Genomic DNA, 19,069 nt, shown 5'->3' with positions numbered 1-19,069 from the left:
CAATGAAGTTGTCTGCAAGGCCAGTGAGGAATCTGTTTGACCTTATACTCTTGGCTGAGTTTGACCTCCAACAAATATCTGGGTAATTGAAGTCCCCCATTACTACTATCTCCCTTCCTTTTGCATGCTTGGCCATCTGTTCCAGGAAGGCATCATCTATGTCCTCCGTTTGGCTTGGGGATCTATAGTAAACTCCCACAATGAGGTCACTATTATTCTTCTCTCCCTTAATTTTGACCCAAATGCTCTCACTTTGGCTTTGAGGTTCTAAATCTTGGATCTCTTCACAGGTATACACATCCCTGACATATAACGCCACTCCTCCTCCTTTCTTGTCTGGTCTGTTTCTCTGAAATAGATTGTATCCCTCCATTTTTACATTCCAATCGTGGGACTTATCCCACCAGGTTTCAGTGATGCCTATTATGTCATATTTAGTTTGCTGTACCAAGAGCTCAAGCTCATCTTGTTTATTTCCCATGCTTTGTGCATTAGTGTACAGACATTGAAGTCCATTAGTCATTCCCCCGTGTCTCTTATTTAAGGATTTTTTCCTCCCACCACTAGGTCTGCTTGCTGTTTGCTCCATTTGGTCTATGACATTTGGATGATCATCTTCATCAATTAATAGACTCCTACCTTCAGGAGCACTGTCTCCCTCCCCCACATTAGTCAGTTTAAAGCCCTCCTGATGAGGTTTCTTAGTTTTTTGGCAAAAACATTCCTCCCAACCGTTGTGAGGTGCAGCCCATCGCTTGCCAGAAGTCCATCCTCAAGAAACTGCAGTCCATGATCTAAGAATCCAAACCGTTCCTGTTTACACCATTTGCGAAGCCAGCTGTTTACTTCCACTGTTTTCCTCTCTCTCCCTGGGCCACGTCGTTCAACTGGGAGGACAGATGAGATGACGATTTGTGCATTTAATTGCTTCAATTTCCTGCCCAGAGCCTCGTAGTCTCTTTTGATCTTCTGGAGGCTATTGCTTGCAGTGTCATTGGTTCCCACATGAACCAAGAGGAAGGGGTATTTGTCAGTGGGTTTTATGATTCCTTGCAGTCGTTCAGTTACATCTTGGATCTTAGCCCCAGGGAGACAGCACACTTCCCGAGACATCTTGTCAGGCCCACAGATCACTGCTTCTGTTCCCCTCAGTAGGGAATCCCCTATCACCACTACACGCCTTCTCTTAGGTTTGGTCAGGGTTCTTCCATGAGCGGTCCGTTCCAAGGTCGCCTGCACATTCCCTGAGGACTGACTTTGCTGCTCATCTTCATATACGTGATCGACTGTAATGAGGGAGAGATCCTCAAATGGAGTCTGCTCTTCGTCTTCCATGCTAGGGGAGAGGACCTCAAAGCGATTGTGTATTTCTAGACAATCAGAGCGAACCTTGGGCCTCCTACTTCTTTGAGTCACGTTTCTCCACATATCGGGCTCCTGTGTTGGTGAACTAGCCTCCTTCTCAGGGGAGTCCCCTGTCTCCTCCTTGGTGGAGACGGTGTGCTCTGTTGCTTCCAAGAAGAGCTCCAGCTCTCTAATTCTTTGGAGCGTAGCTACACGTTCCTCCAGTTGCTGGACTTTGTCTTTTAGGAGGGCAATCAACATGCAATTGCTGCACGTAAAGCTGCCTGCAACCTTTGGCAAGATGGCAAACATTGCGCAGGAACCGCAGGCGACTGCAGCTGTTCCCTCCCCCTCCATCTTGAGAATGTGTCGTTGGGCTTGAGACTAGCTCCCCTAAATCTAAAAGATGGTTCAAACTGCGCGCGTCGATAGGCGCGCGCCGCTGCCCTGCAAACACTGATAAGCTCCTCCCACAGCTAATCACCTGCCTCAACAGAAACCCTGCCCCCTCTGACCTTTGACCAGGGAAATCAGCTAATCAGCCACAAGAATCACACACACAAGAAACCCCTTTTGGCTCCTTCTTCAGCCGCTGCCCTGCAAACACTGAAGGCTCTTACCTTTTTTCACTGCTTATGATGGCTTGGGGGCCACATGAGTATTGCACTGAGAATGATAACCTGCTCCTAAAAAATGCACCTTGAGATGGTGGCTCTAATTCACACCACCCAGCTTGGGATATAGTCGACTCCTTTGCTAGCGGCACCACCTTATTTTCAGGGACTGCTTGTGTAGAGGAGCTACTCCATTTAAGTAATGGGCCATCACTGTCTGACCTTAAGCTTGGGCAGGATAACTACTCAGTTAATGCTCAAGTGGAGTTAATAAAATTGTAGCCATTTGGTTAAACTGAAGGTGACAGGAGTCCAAACCCTTATTTCAGAAATGGCTTGCTCTTCTCAGTAGCAAGTGGCTCAGTGGAGAGACAGGGAGAGAGAGGGAGGAAAGGGGGAGGGAAGAAAACACTGGGGCAGTTTGAAACTGGGTGTATGGAAGGAAGCAAGATGTTTCTTTATTATTTATCTAAAAGCGTTTCGAAGTGGTTTAATATGTCAAGTCTCCAAGCAGTGTATGAAACTGCAGACATTAAAACGGTACCGTAAACAGAGAGATAAGATTCTGCACACAGGCCATACAGTTAAAGAGCATGTCTTCTCCCAAAGAATTCTGGGAACTCTAGTTTGTTAAGGGTGCTGGGAATTGTAGTTCTGTGAGGGGGAAAAACTGCATTTCCCAGGATTCTTTGGGGGAAGTCGTCTGCTTTAAAAGCCTGTTGGATGTGCTTTAAACATGTGGTGTGGATCTGCCTCAGGGATGCTGCGCTGAGGATCATCACCCTAGATCAAGACATTGTATAATGATTAATTTGGAACAGCTAGCATGGTCCAGTCTTCCCCTCTCCTGTTGCTTGATAAATATTCTACCAATATGCTTGTGAAAAGTAAGAAAAAAAAATCACACAAAATTTTCACAGTGTCCTTGAACACTGGTGGGGTTTTTAAAAAACAGTACAGAAGGATTTCTGTTGCTCCTATCCCATGCCCATATGGCAAGTGCTATGCCTAATTACTCGGTCCCCTTCCTATACTGATAGCTGATTTACACCTGGCATATAATTGATACTGGATTATTACCATTCGAATTACAAGTGGTGTGTGTGTGTGTATGTGTTTGAATGCCATAATATGGAGGAATGCCTTTTTTTGCAAATAGAAAATTAATATGTACGGGTAAGTGTTCTGCAGTTGCTCATAACCTCCTCCTGGTTTTCTGTATCCAGAGCATTTTATATTAATGGAGGGATGTTCAAACATGTGGGACGCATCCTGCAATATGATGCACTACAGCCCAGGGAAAGCTGGATCATGTGACTGCGCGGCATTCAAAGATTGGCTCCAAGTCACTCCTGAGGCTGAGTGGAGGAGCCGGAATAGTGTCAAACGCCCTGTTTATCATATAAGAATAATACTGTGTCTCTCATGCCTCAACAGCAGGCTGCACTGAGGTCAATGTGATCTGACATCTGTGAGACTGGCTGCCTCAACATCCAATTGCTTTTTAAAATACTCTATAATACTATCTTACCTCAACCACCTCTCCTTCCTGAATTAGCTTTCGTTGACAAACATTGAAATGCTGGAGCTCATCTTGCCCATCAGATCGCCGTGACAAGCAGCTCTGCGGAATTATCCCATAAACTGGCTCCCCAAGGGGCTGGCTGGCCTCTGAAGTATTTCTCACCAATTGCAAGGCTGAAATGAAACGAGAGGTGTGGGGAGGTTGCTTCAGGGGAAAGGTTTGCATTTGGAGTCCAAGGGAGAAATGGTAGCATTAGGTGTGTGGAATGTCTCCCTCCCCACCGCCCATCAGATTACAGTGCTAGTAACAGTTAAAAACACTGAAGAATTGATGCTTTTGAATTCTGGTGCTGGAGGAGACTCTTGAGAGTCCCATGGACTGCAAGAAGATCAAACCTCTCCATTCTGAAGGAAATCAGTCCTGAGTGCTCACTGGAAGGACAGATCCTGAAGCTGAGGCTCCAATACTTTGGCCACCTCATGAGAAGAGAAGATTCCCTGGAAAAGACCCTGATGTTGGGAAAGATGGAGGGCACAAGGAGAAGGGGACGACAGAGGATGAGATGGTGGGACAGTGTTCTCGAAGCTACAAACATGAATCTGACCAAACTGTGGGAGGCAGTGGAAGACAGGAGTGCCTGGCGTGCTCTGGTCCATGGGGTCACGAAGAGTCGGACATGACTAAACGACTAAACAACAACAACAACAATTAAAAATGATGTCCGTCTTGATAGCAAGTCCTTTTGGCAGGTGTGTGGCCAAGAGTTCACCTGCAACTCTTTAAAGTCACAATTGTTACATTCTGGGTTCCTAGGATCCTCAGGCCAGCATGCCAAAGTTTCCTCTTATTTTACAATTACAACAATGCTGCAACGTTAGCTGAGACGTCGCCATTTGCCCAAGCTACCCAGAAAATCCATGCCTCAGCAGGATGAAGGAGAAGTTCTTTTGATACAGTGCAGCACAGATACATTCCATTAAGTTCCACCCACTGGTGTGGGCAGCCAATGACTGGATAGCAATGAAATTCAAATAGTTAGTGTGGAAACTAAAGTGTCAGTCACGCACACACAAAAACTGGATATGAATATAAAGCCCGTACCTGGAAGCATCCTAAGAGGAACCAAAGCTGACAGATTTGACTATTTTTGGAAGGAATGAACAAAATCTGTTTGCGTTGGTTTCTCTCAGCCAGGGATGGATTTAGGTTTGATGAGGCCCTAAGCTACTGAAGGTAATGGGGCCCTTTATACGTCTAGCTGTCAGCAAAAAATTGTCGCTTTTTTTGTATTGAATATATAAGGTACCCCTGCCCGTACGGGCCAGTCTTGACAGACTCTAGGGCTGTGCGCCCATCTCACTCAAAGAGGCCGAGGGCCAGCGCTGTCCAGAGACACTTCCGGGTCACGTGGCCAGCGTGACGAAGCTGCATCTGGCGAGCCAGCGCAGCACACGGAAACACCGTTTACCTTCCCGCCAGTAAGCGGTCCCTATTTATCTACTTGCACTTAAGGGTGCTTTCGAACTGCTAGGTTGGCAGGCTCTGGGACCGAACAACAGGAGCGCACCCCGCCGCGGGGATTCGAACTGCGGACCTTTCGATCAGCAAGCCCTAGGTGCTGAGGCTTTTACCCACAGCGCCACCAGCGTCCCCCAATTGAATATATGCTATATGGTAATTTATGGACCTAATAGGTATCTAAAGCCATTTTATTTGTTTTTTATCTTACCATATATTTTGGAGATGTACACCCAGTTTTTCCCCTTTTAATTTTTTTTGGTGCCCCAAAGAGAGTGGGGCCCTAAGCTATAGCTTGTTTACCTTATACATAAATCTGGCACTGCTCTCAGCTTCTATTTCCCCCCTGACTTAAACTCAGTGCTCTACATTCCCTCAGCAATTTGTGTGTGCATGATCTTAGAACAACAACAACAAAACCCTCATGTCATTTTGGCAGCAGTTTAATGTGAATTTCTCCTAAGGAACACATTTTTGTTGGCAGTTTCGATTAACATACACATTCCACAAGCAATTTCCCCATAATGTGATGCATTTTTCCCACCAATATATGCATTTTTACACACTTTCTCCTGGTATGTTGCATTTATATCCCATGATTTTCTCTGAGGACACCCAGGGACCTTCATAGCTGAGAGGCTATTTGAACCGTGGTCTCCCAGATCTTCATCTGACTCATTTTATTTACATACTTTATTGCTGGAGAAGCGTATCACAAAATTTCGAGAAGTGTGAATTTTGAAGGATAACTATGTTTCGTTTTGCACAATGGTACGTGAAGTGTGAATTAGGTAGCTGCTTCTTCAAACGCAAGCATTCCTCACACCCCATCCCTAATCTTTAGCAGGGATTTGAATCTAGGTTCGTGAGCCATGTTCCATCTGCCCCACTGTTTTAAACAGATCTTGATGCAAATCCAAATGCAAAAAGCAGCAGAAAATATTAGCAGTGGTGGTTGTTGGGCTGAAATAGAAACCAGTGATTCTCCAAGCTGCTACCTGTCTGTGAGATTTACTTCTGAATATACATGGGATGGGCCATTGGTCAGTCATAGAACATCTGCTTTACGTGCAGAGGGTCTCAGATTCCATCTTCAGCATCTCCAGGTAGAAATGGGAATGTCCCCCATCTGAATTCCTAGGGCCAGTCAGGCTAGTGAATACTGAGTTAGATGGAATTTGTTGTAGTCATTGAGTCGTGTCCGACTCTTCGTGACCCCATGGACCAGAGCACGCCAGGCACTCCTGTCTTCCACTGCCTCCCGCAGTTTGGTCAAACTCATGCTGGTAGCTTCAAGAACACTGTCCCATCATCTCGTCCTCTGTCTTCCCCTTCTCCTTATGTCCTCAATGGACATTATCTCTTAGCATGTTAGCTATAAGTGGAAGGAGATGGGTGCTAAGAAGCCAATCTTATGTATGTTTACTTGGGAATAAATTTCACTATGGGTTTTACTTACCCCCCAGCAAGTCTAGGATTGCCACCTAAATAATCCTTAGTTTCATGTGGCTCTTCAGCTGAAGTTCACTGCCTAGAAATCACCCAGTGATGACAAAATGGCCCTCTGAATCCACTCTTATTTAAGGTCAACCCCATGATTGAAAATTGACATGAGCTATGTGGCCAGCTCAATGCACAATACAGCTGGTTACATCAGCTGCTCATCTGCTGCATTGATTTTCAGTAGGGATAGGTGAACCCCATCAGTTCTGGTTCAGAAATCATTCAGATTTACGGGATTGTTTCCCTTTATATCCACAGTGCCTGGTTGGTTTGCTTTGTATGTCCATTTGGCTTGCCTAGACCCTGGAACTGCCTGATAACATTTTTAATGCATGGCATGGTCCCTGGCCACTCATTGAGCAGGAGACCTAAGCTGGTGGTCTCTCTTAAAATCCAGAGTGGGGCAGAGTGTGGAATTTCTTGAGTTGGGTTGCAATCCATGGTGGGGTTTGTGAAAAACGTTGCTTGCCTTCTTGTGGTAAAGGTAAAGGGACCCCTGACCATTAGGTCCAGTCGTGACTGACTCTGGGGTTGCGGTGCTCATCTCACTTTACTGGCCGAGGGAGCCGGCGTACAGCTTCCGGGTCATGTGGCCAGCATGACTAAGCCACTTCTGGCGAACCAGAGCAGCGCACGGAAACGCCGTTTACCTTCCCGCCGGAGCGGTACCTATTTATCTACTTGCACTTTGACGTGCTTTCGAACTGCTAGGTTGGCAGGAGCAGGGACCGAGCAATGGGAGCTCACCCTGTCGCGGGGATTCAAACCGCGACCTTCTGATTGGCAGGTCCTAGGCTCTGTGGTTGAACCTTCTCCCGCCTTCTTGTGGAGTGGGAAATAAATTTAGCATCATAAGAATGTAACAGCAGACCACCATTCTGTTTTCGCAGTGGCCAACTAGACATCTCTGGGAAACTTGCAAGCTGGAACTGATTCCCAGCAACCATATGCCATCCCCATTCCAAGAACAAGGGCTTTAGGTCCATATTTCTGGAGGCTTCCTAAATTACCACATGTGTTATCCAATGGCGAATGAGTGCCTATGTAATAGGGGTGCATGAAGTAGAGGTGGCACAAGAGCTCGCATCTCTTCATAACGCATCTTCCTTGCTCTCCCTCCCACCTCCCAAAGCACACAACGTCTGCCTTCCTTCTCAATCATTTATTAAAAGTCATGTCAAGCAAGCCCGTCTCATTCATCTTTATGCAAATCCATCACTGTCAAACCATTAGCGTATTGCCGGGGGCCAGTATTAAAGTGCCTTCTTTTTAATTCAGCACAGCCGAAAGTGAGCTCCATTGCTCAAGAATTATAGCAACTATTAGAGTAAAGTATGGGCAACAGGCTCCTGAAAAATAAAAGCCAACAGATAAAGTGGCAGGGTCATCGGAGAGATCAAACACTTAACAAAATAGCATTGTGCAGGCTGGGGTGGGGGCAGGAGACTGTGGCTTTCCTTCCGCATCCTTAAGGGAGAGGGGAAACCCAGGAAGTCAAGAGGAGAAAGGCCGGATGGGCAGATGGAACAGCCTGCTACACGATCCCTGTGCTCCTTTTGAGTTTTCTCTCACGTGCCCTTTCTTATTTTGGAGTAGAGAGCCGTGAGAGCAAAAAGAGGTGGTGGAATTCTGGACTGCACCACCGATTGCACATAAGGATGGACAAATCTGTTTCCTCTCATGTTTTAGTTTTTCAATCTTAAGTTCTGCCCCGTTCCATAGAGTCTGCATTTTAAAAAATCTAATCAAATAACTCTAGCATTTTCGTATGCCAGTTGCGTTTTAGTGTGCTAGCATGCCAATAGAATATTCACATTTTTGCAAGCATACATGACAAGGTACAACTGTTAAAGGTGCAGGAGACCCCCTTTCATGAAAAACTATTAAAGATGTAGGAGACCTGCAAAAATGCCCTTTTATATACAACCAACAAAGGTTGTATATGCATCAAACCACTCTATGTTCTTGTTTAGAGCACATTTCTACCAAAAATGCTTTTGATTACTCAAGTTGAGTCTTCAGCTGGTGGGGTTGACATGGCCTGATCTAAGCTGGGTCACAACCACAATCTTACCATCATACAAATATATGGCAAAAAAATTAAGAAATTGGTTTCCAAATGTGTATGCTTGGCTTAAAAGCAGGTTCCAGGTCTGAAAAAGGTAAAAGGTTGAAGATTACTGTTCTAAAGCACTATGCAAATTCTCTCTCTCTCTCTCTCTCTCTCTCTCTCTCTCTCTCTCTCACTGTTCACCCTTATTTTTCAGAATGGATGCATGTTAGCCTATTGCAGCGAAATGAACTATACATCTTAGAATAATAGAATAATAGAATCTTAGAGCTGGAAGGGACCCAAGGCTCATCTATACAGGGACAATACAGCTGATGAGGTTGGACAGCATAGGTAGCCAACACAAGCAGGCTGGCTCAGGCAGCTGGGTTGCGTGGAACAAGGTTTCCGGATATTTCCTTGTTGGTGCTGACCTTTAAAACCCTAAACGGCCTTGGCCCAGTATACCTGAGGGAGCGTCTCCACCCCCATCATCCAGCCCAGACACTCAGGTCCAGTGCCGAGGGCCTCCTGGCGGTTCCCTCGCTGCGAGAAGTGAGGTTACAGGGAACCAGGCAGAGGGCCTTCTTGGTAGTGGCGCCTGCCCTGTGGAACGCCCTCCCAGCTGATGTCAAGGCGATAAACAACTATTTTACTTTTAAAAGACAAATGAAGGCGGCCCTGTTTAGGGAAGATTTTAATGTCTGATGCTGTATTGTTTTAATATTTGGTTGGAAGCCACCCAGAGTGGCTGGGGTAAACCCAGCCAGATGGGCGGGGTATAAATAATAAATTATTATTATTATTTTGCCCCGAAGGGCTTCCTCAGCTAAGGAACTACATTCGAGGACTGTGTAATATATGAACTCAAACAAGAATCCACCCCATTTTCACATCAGTTTGTAAACTTTATTATCTTTATATAAAAAAGCACCCATGAAACGTCACAGGCCATTTTGTTTGTATTTCTCTTTACAGATGCAATTTGCGAGCAAACACCCCCAATATAATGCATTTTAAAACACAATTTTCACTAATGTACATATTTGTGTGCACCCTCCCCCATGATATACGCTTTTGGGGGCACACATTGTTTAATTATTTTTTAAAAAAAGTTGGAGCAATTTGTCACAAAATTCAGAGATGTGCAAATTTCATAGGACAGGAAAGGGTGGATCTTATGTAGATTTGCATTAAAATACGAACTGAAAAAAAAAAATCCTTCCCAATCTCTTTATGTATAAGCTAAACCATTCCCTATTCTTTATCAAGTTAGAGACCAAACAGGTACAAGTAAAGAACAGAGTGACTCATTCACATAGCAGCTCTGCCGATAATACCTCCCCCCCTTTTTAGTAATTATTAACTTGGAATTATTTTCATTATAGATCCATCACAAAGTTTCTTCCTCCCTTCCTTCCCTCTTTTAATCTGTAAGTGTTCTACGCTGACAACTTGCCACCATCAAATCTGTGTTTTTTGATTAATTGCCAGGCTAGCAATCAAGTTCCAGAGGGGGGTGTGTGTGTGTGTGTGTGTGTGTGTGTGTATATATATATATATATATATATATATATATATATATATATATAGGCACCTACATACAGAAAACACTCTACAACAATCTCCCAGGTTTAATGACTGTGTTGCCCACATCCTCACCACACCAGCATGGTAATTGAGCAGATCTATTAACTTGTTACACTAGATTTGTTTAAAGAGACTATTACACAGTCATTTAATCAATTTGTTACACTGAAGGTCCTGACTTATGAGACACTTGCCGTATGATTCCTTAATGACTGAATTAATTTGTTTTAATAAAAACCAACATTGTGTACAAGCGCATTTCGAGAAATGAAATTTGGGAAGCAGGAGAGTCCAATGCTTCATCTGATTAGGTTTCTCCCCCCCCCCCGCCCCACCCCTTCCTGCGGTTTCTCTAAGGCTGGAGTCGCCTTCCTGAGCTGCGTGGTATAGGGGCGCATTTTTCTTTTTTATAGCGTCATTAATTTAATATGGATCATTAGTTCTTTATACACATGCATGTTCTGACAAATGTACCCAATGAATAATGCACCTAATGTGCTCGGGGCTCGAATGCATCACATCATAAACAGAAACGGCTTGGAAAATAAATAATTATCATAAATAATCATCGGCGTTAACAGCAATTAATATAAGACCGTGCCTGTTCTTTCACGCCTTGGTGCGCTAAAGGCTTGTTTTACACACCCAAGACCCCAATGCTTACAGCAGCAGAACAAACTGGGGGGCTAAAAAGAGCACAAATAGATTTAGGGGGGAATTAGAGGTTGTCTGGAGAGCGCATGTAGGGCAAGAAAATCGGTTTTGCTCCTGATGGAATCTGACATCTCTGGCATAAATGTAAATAACCACCAAGGGGGTCCCAGGAAAAGGGACTTGATGGTATTGATTATGCAAAATAATTACCACATTACCAATGTGAATGCACTGGGTTAATGTAGTACATCAGAATGTTTTTTTTTCTTTTTTTGGAAGGCGAAACAGCACAGAGCGGGGCTATATGAGCAGTTCATGAAAGAAAAGTGCCTTTGGCACTGCAGGAAGAACGGAAAAGGGAACGCTCAGCCTGCTGAGTTCATCATAACTGATATAAATGATTAAGCCAAATGAAGCTAATAGTGAGACGGATGTAAACAGTTCAGCTAAAATCAGCGCACTGATGATCCATGCGCCGTTCGTGGGGTGCATTAAGGGATCTTGAATGATGCGACTGAAAACGCCCTAAGAGCCAAATATGCACTCAATAGTGCATGATAAAAAAGAGAGAGAAGGGAGGTCTAGGTACATATCTTATCAGCAGGTGCTGCCAGCGAAAGGGTTGCTTTCGTTAAAGCTAGTAGTGTAACGATGGACGGTGACTATCCTGACTCCTAACAGTCGCAGAGATCAGCCCGCTAACCCTTGTGCCTGTCAGGAAGACCTGTTTATCAGTCTCCTGTACTCAGGAATTGAACTTCAATCAGACAATGATGGTCACTTGAGTACATTTATGATTCAGGAACTGTAAAGGCAACAATTTGGTTTTTCCAAAATTAAGGCTGTGTTTGCAGTGTTTCAGACTTGCTGCAGAAACACAGAGATGCAAACCAGGGGGAATAAATATCAGTTTCAAGGACTTGGTGTCACATGATTCACTCGCTAAGGAAGCCTTGTGCTTAAACCTTTGGTTTTTAATAGTGAGTCGATGCAACAGGACCTTCTCTTGGCTGGTGTGTGATCTCAAGGACCACCTCTATGGCCAAAGGATAGGGTGAGAGACCCCTGTTGCCACAGGATTTGAAAGGGGTGAGCTAAAATCTCACAGAAGGCCCCAATCTCCATTTGTGTAAAGACATTTCAGCCAATTGTTAAGGAAAATATCTAGGTGCGAGGCTGCTCAGTCACCCAGCTCGTCGGGAAGAGCCCGCAGGTCCCTGCGGAATAAAGGAAGGATTCTAGCCACCAATTGGAGCAAATAGCTGTAGACCAAAGTTTATTGTGCAATTGGTTCAAAGAGCAAATTTGAACCCCCAGGATGGGGTGACAAAGACTTTTAAAACTTTCCCGCCATATCCCAGAATACAGTTCGTACAGCATCATTGCTACATCACTGACATGTCACAAAAGGGGAGGGGTTAACCTTGGCAAACATGTCCAGACAAGTCCTTGGTACAAGATTAGCATAAGCAGACATGGGAGGGCAAGACTCAGGTATAAGATTAGCATAGACAAATATGTCTTAAGTACCCACCACCCGAAAGTACAATAGAGGTTCCTTTGCATGTCTGGAGCCTGAGGCGAGTCAGGTGATGAGATCTGGCTTCCTTTGGCTAACAATGAGCCCAGCAATTGTCACCTCTGGGAACTTCCTGGAGTCCTTTTTCAAAGGGAAAATAGCTTTGGAATAGAGGAAAATGGGAAAGGAGATGATTTTATATTATTTTTAAAGCTAGGTAACTTCCCTGGGTAAAAGCCTCAGCGCCTAGGGCTTGCCGATCGAAAGGTCGGCGGTTCAAATCCCCGTGGCGGGGTGCACTCCCGTTGCTCGGTCCCAGCACCTGCCAACCTAGCAGTTCAAAAGCACCTCCGGGTGCAAGTAGATAAATAGGGACCACTTACTGGCTGGAAGGTAAACGGCGTTTCCGTGTGCTGCACTGGCTCGCCAGATGCGGCTTTGTCACGCTGGCCACGTGACCCGGAAGTGTCTTCGGACAGGGCTGGCTCCCGGCCTATAGAGTGAGATGAGCGCACAATCCTAGAGTCTGGCAAGATTGGCCCGTATGGGCAGGGGTACCTTTACCTTTTTAACTTCCCTGAGCTGTCAAGTTGAAAGGATACATTCAGGCATAATATTTGTAATATTTAACTTTAAAGATGTGCCCCCCCCATAATTTCCGTAACACAATTAACCTTCTTGCTTTGAGCCAATTAGATTAGAATCAGGACAAGAATTGAAGAAGAGCCCTGCTGGATCAGTTCAAAGGCTTATCTACAGTAGATCAATATTCTGCTTCTCTAGTCCACAGTGACCAAGAAGATTCACATGGGAAGCTATAATGCGCTTCAGCCTCCATTACACTATACCAGTGTAGGTAATTTTTGAAGATAAAATTTTGCTTTTCTTACTGACCAACAAAGCTGATTTAAAATTGTGCCCTGAGCCATCTTCTAAGGATGCTCTGGTTTCATTAGGTTTCATACTCTCTGTCTTCTGTTTATTTTTTTACGTAACGACTTCATGACAGGCAGAAATCCGACACATGATGGCTTTTCCACCAATGCATCTCCATACAAGTATCTCAAGGGCTGTCACGTTGAAAGATGGAGCAAATGAAATATAATGAATTGAAGAAAATGTTTAAAACCAGAAGCATTTTTGTTAGGGATTGTAGGACAAGACTTGCCAAGGAAAACAAAGAACTTATTTATGTATGCAACAACAGCGGCAAGATAGCACAAGGATGGAAGAATGAGGAAACCCCGACAAAAGAACAGTGGCAAGAGATATTGATGAATTATGCAGAACTGGCTAAATTGACACACGAACTGTGAGATAAGGACAACTGTGACTTCAAAGAAGAATAGGAACTTTTTACAAATTACTTACAACAAAATGAATTGGACTCCTTAGAAGTTTTTGAATAAACATACACAAATTTATTGATTGTTAACACAGTAGACAGATAATATAAGGATTTATACAGTTATACTGTATGCAGAGAACAATATGTGTTGAGAAATCAGAGAGAGGAACTGAGGGAAGTCTTAAGGGGGAGGGAGGGAGGGTTTGATGGGGAGGTGGGGGGAAAAGGGGAAAAATAATGAATATGATATGTCTTCATATTTAGTTACACTGAAATTGTTAATAAAAAAACCTTTTTTTAAAAAAAAGAAACAGAAAGATGGAGCAAGCTTGTTTTCACCCACTGCGGAGGGTTGGACTAGAACCGATGGCTTCTAGTTGCAAGAAAGGAGATTCCGGCTAAAGATCAGGAAGAACTTTCTGACAGTAAGAGCTGCTCAACAGTGGAACAGACTTCCTCAGAAGGTGGTTGACTCTTTGTCAGGGGACTGGCCATCGGAGCAGGAAGGGAGGTAGAGGGGCCGTTGGGATACAGAGAGCCTCCAAAAATCTTGAGAAGCAGTTCCTCTTCCTGTGGTGGGGAAAGCCACATCACAAGTGGGGAAGAGGGGAAGGGACCAGAAGATGCTGCTGGGAGCCTCAGCACCACACCTGGTCAGTCTGAGGGTGGGGAAAGCCACACCTCCCAGGTAAAGGAGGCAGTGGCGTAGCGTGGGGGGTGCAGGGGGGGGGCCGGCCGCACAGGGTGCAACATCTGGGGGTTAGGGTTAGGGGGCGCAAATCCACGGGTTAGGGGGCGCAAATCCAGGGGTTAGGGGGCGCAAATCCACGGGTTAGGGGGCGCAAATTACTTGCCTTGCCCCGGGTGCTAACAACCCACGCTATGCCACTGAAAGGAGGGGAAAGGGCTAGAGGATGCTGCTGGGAGCCTCAGCACCGTTCCTGGCGAAGCACACCTCTTCTGTCACCCACCTTGTGCAGAGGTGTAAAACACAAAGATGGAAGGAAAAGGCTAGGAGTGACTAAGCTCTTATGTTGGGGGAGGACCCAGAAATGACCACTCCCGGATTCTGCTAGTGATTGAGGCAGACATGAACTTGTGGCTCTGCACTGTAAATAGTTTTGCACCTAAATAAAACCTGTAAAAGACAGGTCAGAGTCCTGACTGCTTACTCACGAGCAACCACCATTGCCATCTGACACTCTTGTTCATTGGAGGTTTTGAAGCAGAGGTTGGGTGGGCGCTTGCCATGGCTGCTTTACTTGAGATTCCTGCATTACAAGGGGGCTGGACTAGATGAAACTTGGGGTCCCTTCCAACTCTACAGTTCTACGATTCTATGTTCATGGGGGCTTTTGGGCAGCGGCAATAATGATGTTGTTAAATCTGTTTTTATTACATTTATGTGATATTTATAATTTTTTAAAATTTATTTTTTTACATTGTTGCAAATGGTTTCTCTCCCAGCCATAACTGGACATGGTGAGGATTGAAAAAATCAGATGCTCAGCTATGGCGCTTCCCCAAGGGAGCAACAAAGTAGGAATGATCAAGCTGTATGCATGAGTTTGCATCATGCGCACAGCATGATTGATTAAGTCTAGAACCCTGTCTTACCATTATGTGTGGATCTGGTGAATAGTATAGTTCCTTCCTTCCTTCCTTCCTTCCTTCCTTCCTTCCTTCCTTCCTTCCTTCCTTCCTTCCTTCCTTCCTTCCTTCTTCCCTTTTGCCACCATCAGCAATGCCTGGGCTGGCTATTTTTAATGGATTTGACCTTTTGCCGGATTTAACAGATGTTGTGCACGGCCATCTCCAAAAGCTTGTTTAAAGTTAACAACATGAAGCATTTGAGGTCACTGGGCCAACTCAAGGTCATTTTAATTCTGCCAAAAGGTTAATTAGATCACTGCATTAAAACAAGAATAGAGTACACTTAGCTATGCCTTAATGAGCTCAGGCAGTTTTGTCCTCTATCACTTTTAACTGCCCCTCCTAACAAGAAAACCAATCCATAAATATTAGGCACATATTTATATTTGCACAGAATTAGTAGAATTATTTTGCCTTTGAATCAACGTGAGTCTGAAGATGAGGCTTGTGTTCTTGTTTTGAGATTCATTTTTGAGTGGAACAACATTTCTGCACTGGCTGTTGTTGCCGTTGCTGCTGTTGTCATTTTGTTATGCTATGCTTTTGTACTTGGTACTTTAAAGAGCGAGATTAGAAAGCAACAGCTCCCTTCTCGTAGGAGTTTACAGTCAAACATCTGACACAGGAAGGCAGCAGAGGAGGGAGAGGACAAGGACCATACAATGACAATGAGAGGGCAATGACAGAGGTAAGGACTACACACCCCAAAGTTTAACTTTAGAGCAGCAAGCACCAATCAATGTACAAAACAAATTCCATCTGTGTCCTATACATGCTTACTCAAAAGTAGGTCCGACTGAGATACTTCTGGGTCTTAATCCCAGCTGAGTTTCGGATTCAGCCTTAGGAAAAGAATACTCCGTGATTTTGTTTTGTTTTGTTTTTTGAGGGGCAGGAGGATCTGAGAGATTTCAGCCTCGCTCTATACACAGGTCAGAAGTGCCTCTTGAATCGTCTTTGAATGCCAATGATAAGGCCTATGAAATGGGAAGCAGTAAGGATGAGAGTATCTCTAAGCACATGCAGAGTTGATTTTCGTTAACCACTGAATAGCCAAATTTGCCCCCATAAATATTGGAGGCCAGGGTATTCCAATCCCAGGACCTCTTTTTTTAAGAAAATAATTATATCTTATGGCCTGGCTTATGATCTTAATCACAGGTTCTTAACTCCCCCTCCCCCAATCCTTACTCTTTGCTCATGCTGGTGCAATTTTATTTTGAATGCTAAATAGTGCAAATCCCACCCCCCCTTGCACTTGGGTGTTTTCTAAAGACACGTAAACTCACTGCGTTGTTCCTCTCTAATCTAGTAGCACTGATGAAATGGAGCCAAAGCTTTCTTTGCAATTTCATTAACATATGCATGAGTTGCACTTTTGCAGTGTTGCAGAAACAACACAAATTGGTTTGTGAATTGTAAGCTCCCTGTTCTTTCCCTGCTAGCTGTCTGACCCCCCAAGCTTGTGAAATCACAAATCCACCATTTTGGGGTGTTCCATGGTGCTCTTAAATGTTATTGGCACTTTCCCCTTTTTTCCTTATGCTGCTTTGTGTGCGCTGAGTGCACTCTAGAACCCTGGTTTTCACAGAGTGAGGTGGGCCTTCGTACAGAGGTAGCTTCTACAGGTAGTAACTCCTCTCTGGTCCCCACCTTCTTACAGTCAGTGAATGCTGGTGGAGAAGTGGGGAAGAAGCAGGACCTACCTTGCAGTTTTCACAACAACTGTCCACACTTCTTTTTTAAGAGGCGTTTTGCTTCTCAGGCTACCTTCTTTGTTTCACCCACTGAGAAGCAGAAGTACATGCTCAACGGCTTCTCTTTCCAAAATATCCAACAGGAAAGCCTCTGCAGCATCCCTTAAGAAGCAGCAGATATTGGCCCTGCATTTCAGCCAAGCCATACCTACCTCCACGAGTCCTTCTTTGCTTTCTTGTGATGGAGAAGAATCCTTCAAGGCAGTGCGAGTTTAGTATGTATAGTTGCCTTCCGTTTTGAAAGTGCTTCCTCTAGACCAGCGGTTCTCAACCTGTGGGTCCCCAGATGTTGTCAGACTACAATTCCCATAATCCCTTGCTAGCTAGGGGTGATGGGAGCTGTAGCTCAACAACATCTGGGGACCCACAGGTTGAGAAAGGCTGCTCCAGACCAAGAGTAACAATGTGATGTTCTGTAGATGTTGGACTCCAAATCCTATTGTCCACAGCCGGCATGCCACCCTGTATGATGACCTCTGTTGGGAGTGAGACAGAGGAAATGTGTCCTTGTTAATTCTCCTCAGCCTTGTAGCAGCTTTTGATATCACCAGCCATGCTCTCTTTCTGGAGTGGCACGCCAAGTTAGGAGTGGGTAGCACCACTTTGTGATGGTTCCTGTCCGACTTGAATGGTCACTTCCAGAGGGCGATACTTAGGGAGTGTTCTTCAGCCCCATGGAGCCTTCAATGTGGGGTTCCTCAGGGTTTGACTTTACTCACCCACCCCGCATGAAACCACTGAGTAGGGTCATCTGGAGCTTTGGAGTATGTTGTCAGCAATATGCTGATGACATACAACTCTACTTCTCCTTTACATCTGCAGCCCAGGCAATGAATGTGCTGGACCCTTGCCTTGCCTCAGAAATGGACTGGATGAGAGCCAACAAACTGAAGCTCAATCCAGATAAGACTGAGGCTCTGTTAGTGGGTGGTTCCCTAGACCAGACGGATGGCAGGTTGCTTGCTGTTGAAGGGGTTACACTCCCTCTGAAGGAGTAGGCATGTCACTTGGGTTTTTCCCTGGATCCTTTGCTATCACTCAAGTGACTTCCATCAGCTTCAGCTGGTGGCCCAGCTGTGCCCCTGTCTGGACAGGGATAGCCTAACCTCTGTCATCTATGCTCTGCTAACTTCTAGGTTAGATGATTTCAAGACGTTATAAGTAGGGCTGCCTCTGAAGATGGTTCAGAGACTTCAACTGGTGAAGAATTTGGTGGCCAGGCTGCTTACCGGGGCATATGACACCAATCCTCGCACAACTGTACAGGCTGCCATTTAGTTTCCCAGCCCAATTCAAACTGCTAGTTTTGACACTACTCGAATGTGGCCCATCTCCAGTGGGCATGGGCAATAACAATAAAAAAGACTGAAGCCTAGACAGATAGATGTGAACAAGATATGCAGATGACACAACCTTGATGGCAGAAAGTGAGGAGGAATTAAAGAACCTCTTAATGAGGGTGAAAGAGGAGAGCGCAAAATATGGTTTGAAGCTCAACATCAAAAAAACGAAGATCATGGCTACTGTGCCCATCACCTCCTGGCAAATAGAAGGGGAAGAAATGGAGGCAGTGAGAGATTTTACTTTCTTGGGCTCCATGATCACTGCAGATGGTGACAGCAGTCACGAAATTAAAAGACACCTGCTTCTTGGGAGGAAAGCAGTGACAAACCTAGACAGCATCTTAAAAAGCAGAGATATCACCTTGCCAACAAAGGTCTGTATAGTTAAAGCTATGGTTTTCCCAGTAGTGATGTACGGAAGTGAGAGCTGGACCATAAAGAAGGCTGATCGCCGAAGAATTGATGCTTTTGAATTATGGTGCTGGAGGAGACTCTTGAGAGTCCCATGGACTGAAAGAAGATCAAACCTATCCATTCTTAAGGAAATCAGCCCTGAGTGCTCACTGGAAGGACAGATCCTGAAGCTGAGGCTCCAATACTTTGGCCACCTCATGAGAAGAGAAGACTCCCCGGAAAAGACCCTGATGTTGG

General features: G+C 44.9%; 1 long non-coding RNA gene across 1 annotated transcript; it reads right to left on the bottom strand.

Moving 5' to 3' along the window:
* Nucleotides 1-12,057: 12,057 nt before the first annotated feature.
* LOC310685095 lies at nt 12,058-12,983 on the bottom strand. The gene is made up of 2 exons (XR_014515064.1): nt 12,891-12,983; nt 12,058-12,538 (listed from the first exon to the last, which is right to left on the bottom strand). It is a non-coding gene; the product is annotated as an uncharacterized lncRNA (long non-coding RNA).
* Between the last annotated feature and the right edge of the window lie 6,086 nt (nt 12,984-19,069).

This window comes from Podarcis tiliguerta (assembly GCF_965153285.1).
Source record: "Podarcis tiliguerta genome assembly, chromosome: 9".
Taxonomy (NCBI): Eukaryota; Metazoa; Chordata; class Lepidosauria; order Squamata; family Lacertidae; genus Podarcis; species Podarcis tiliguerta.
Note: the sequence above shows the minus strand (reverse complement) of the source record. Positions and strands in the feature narration are given on the sequence as shown.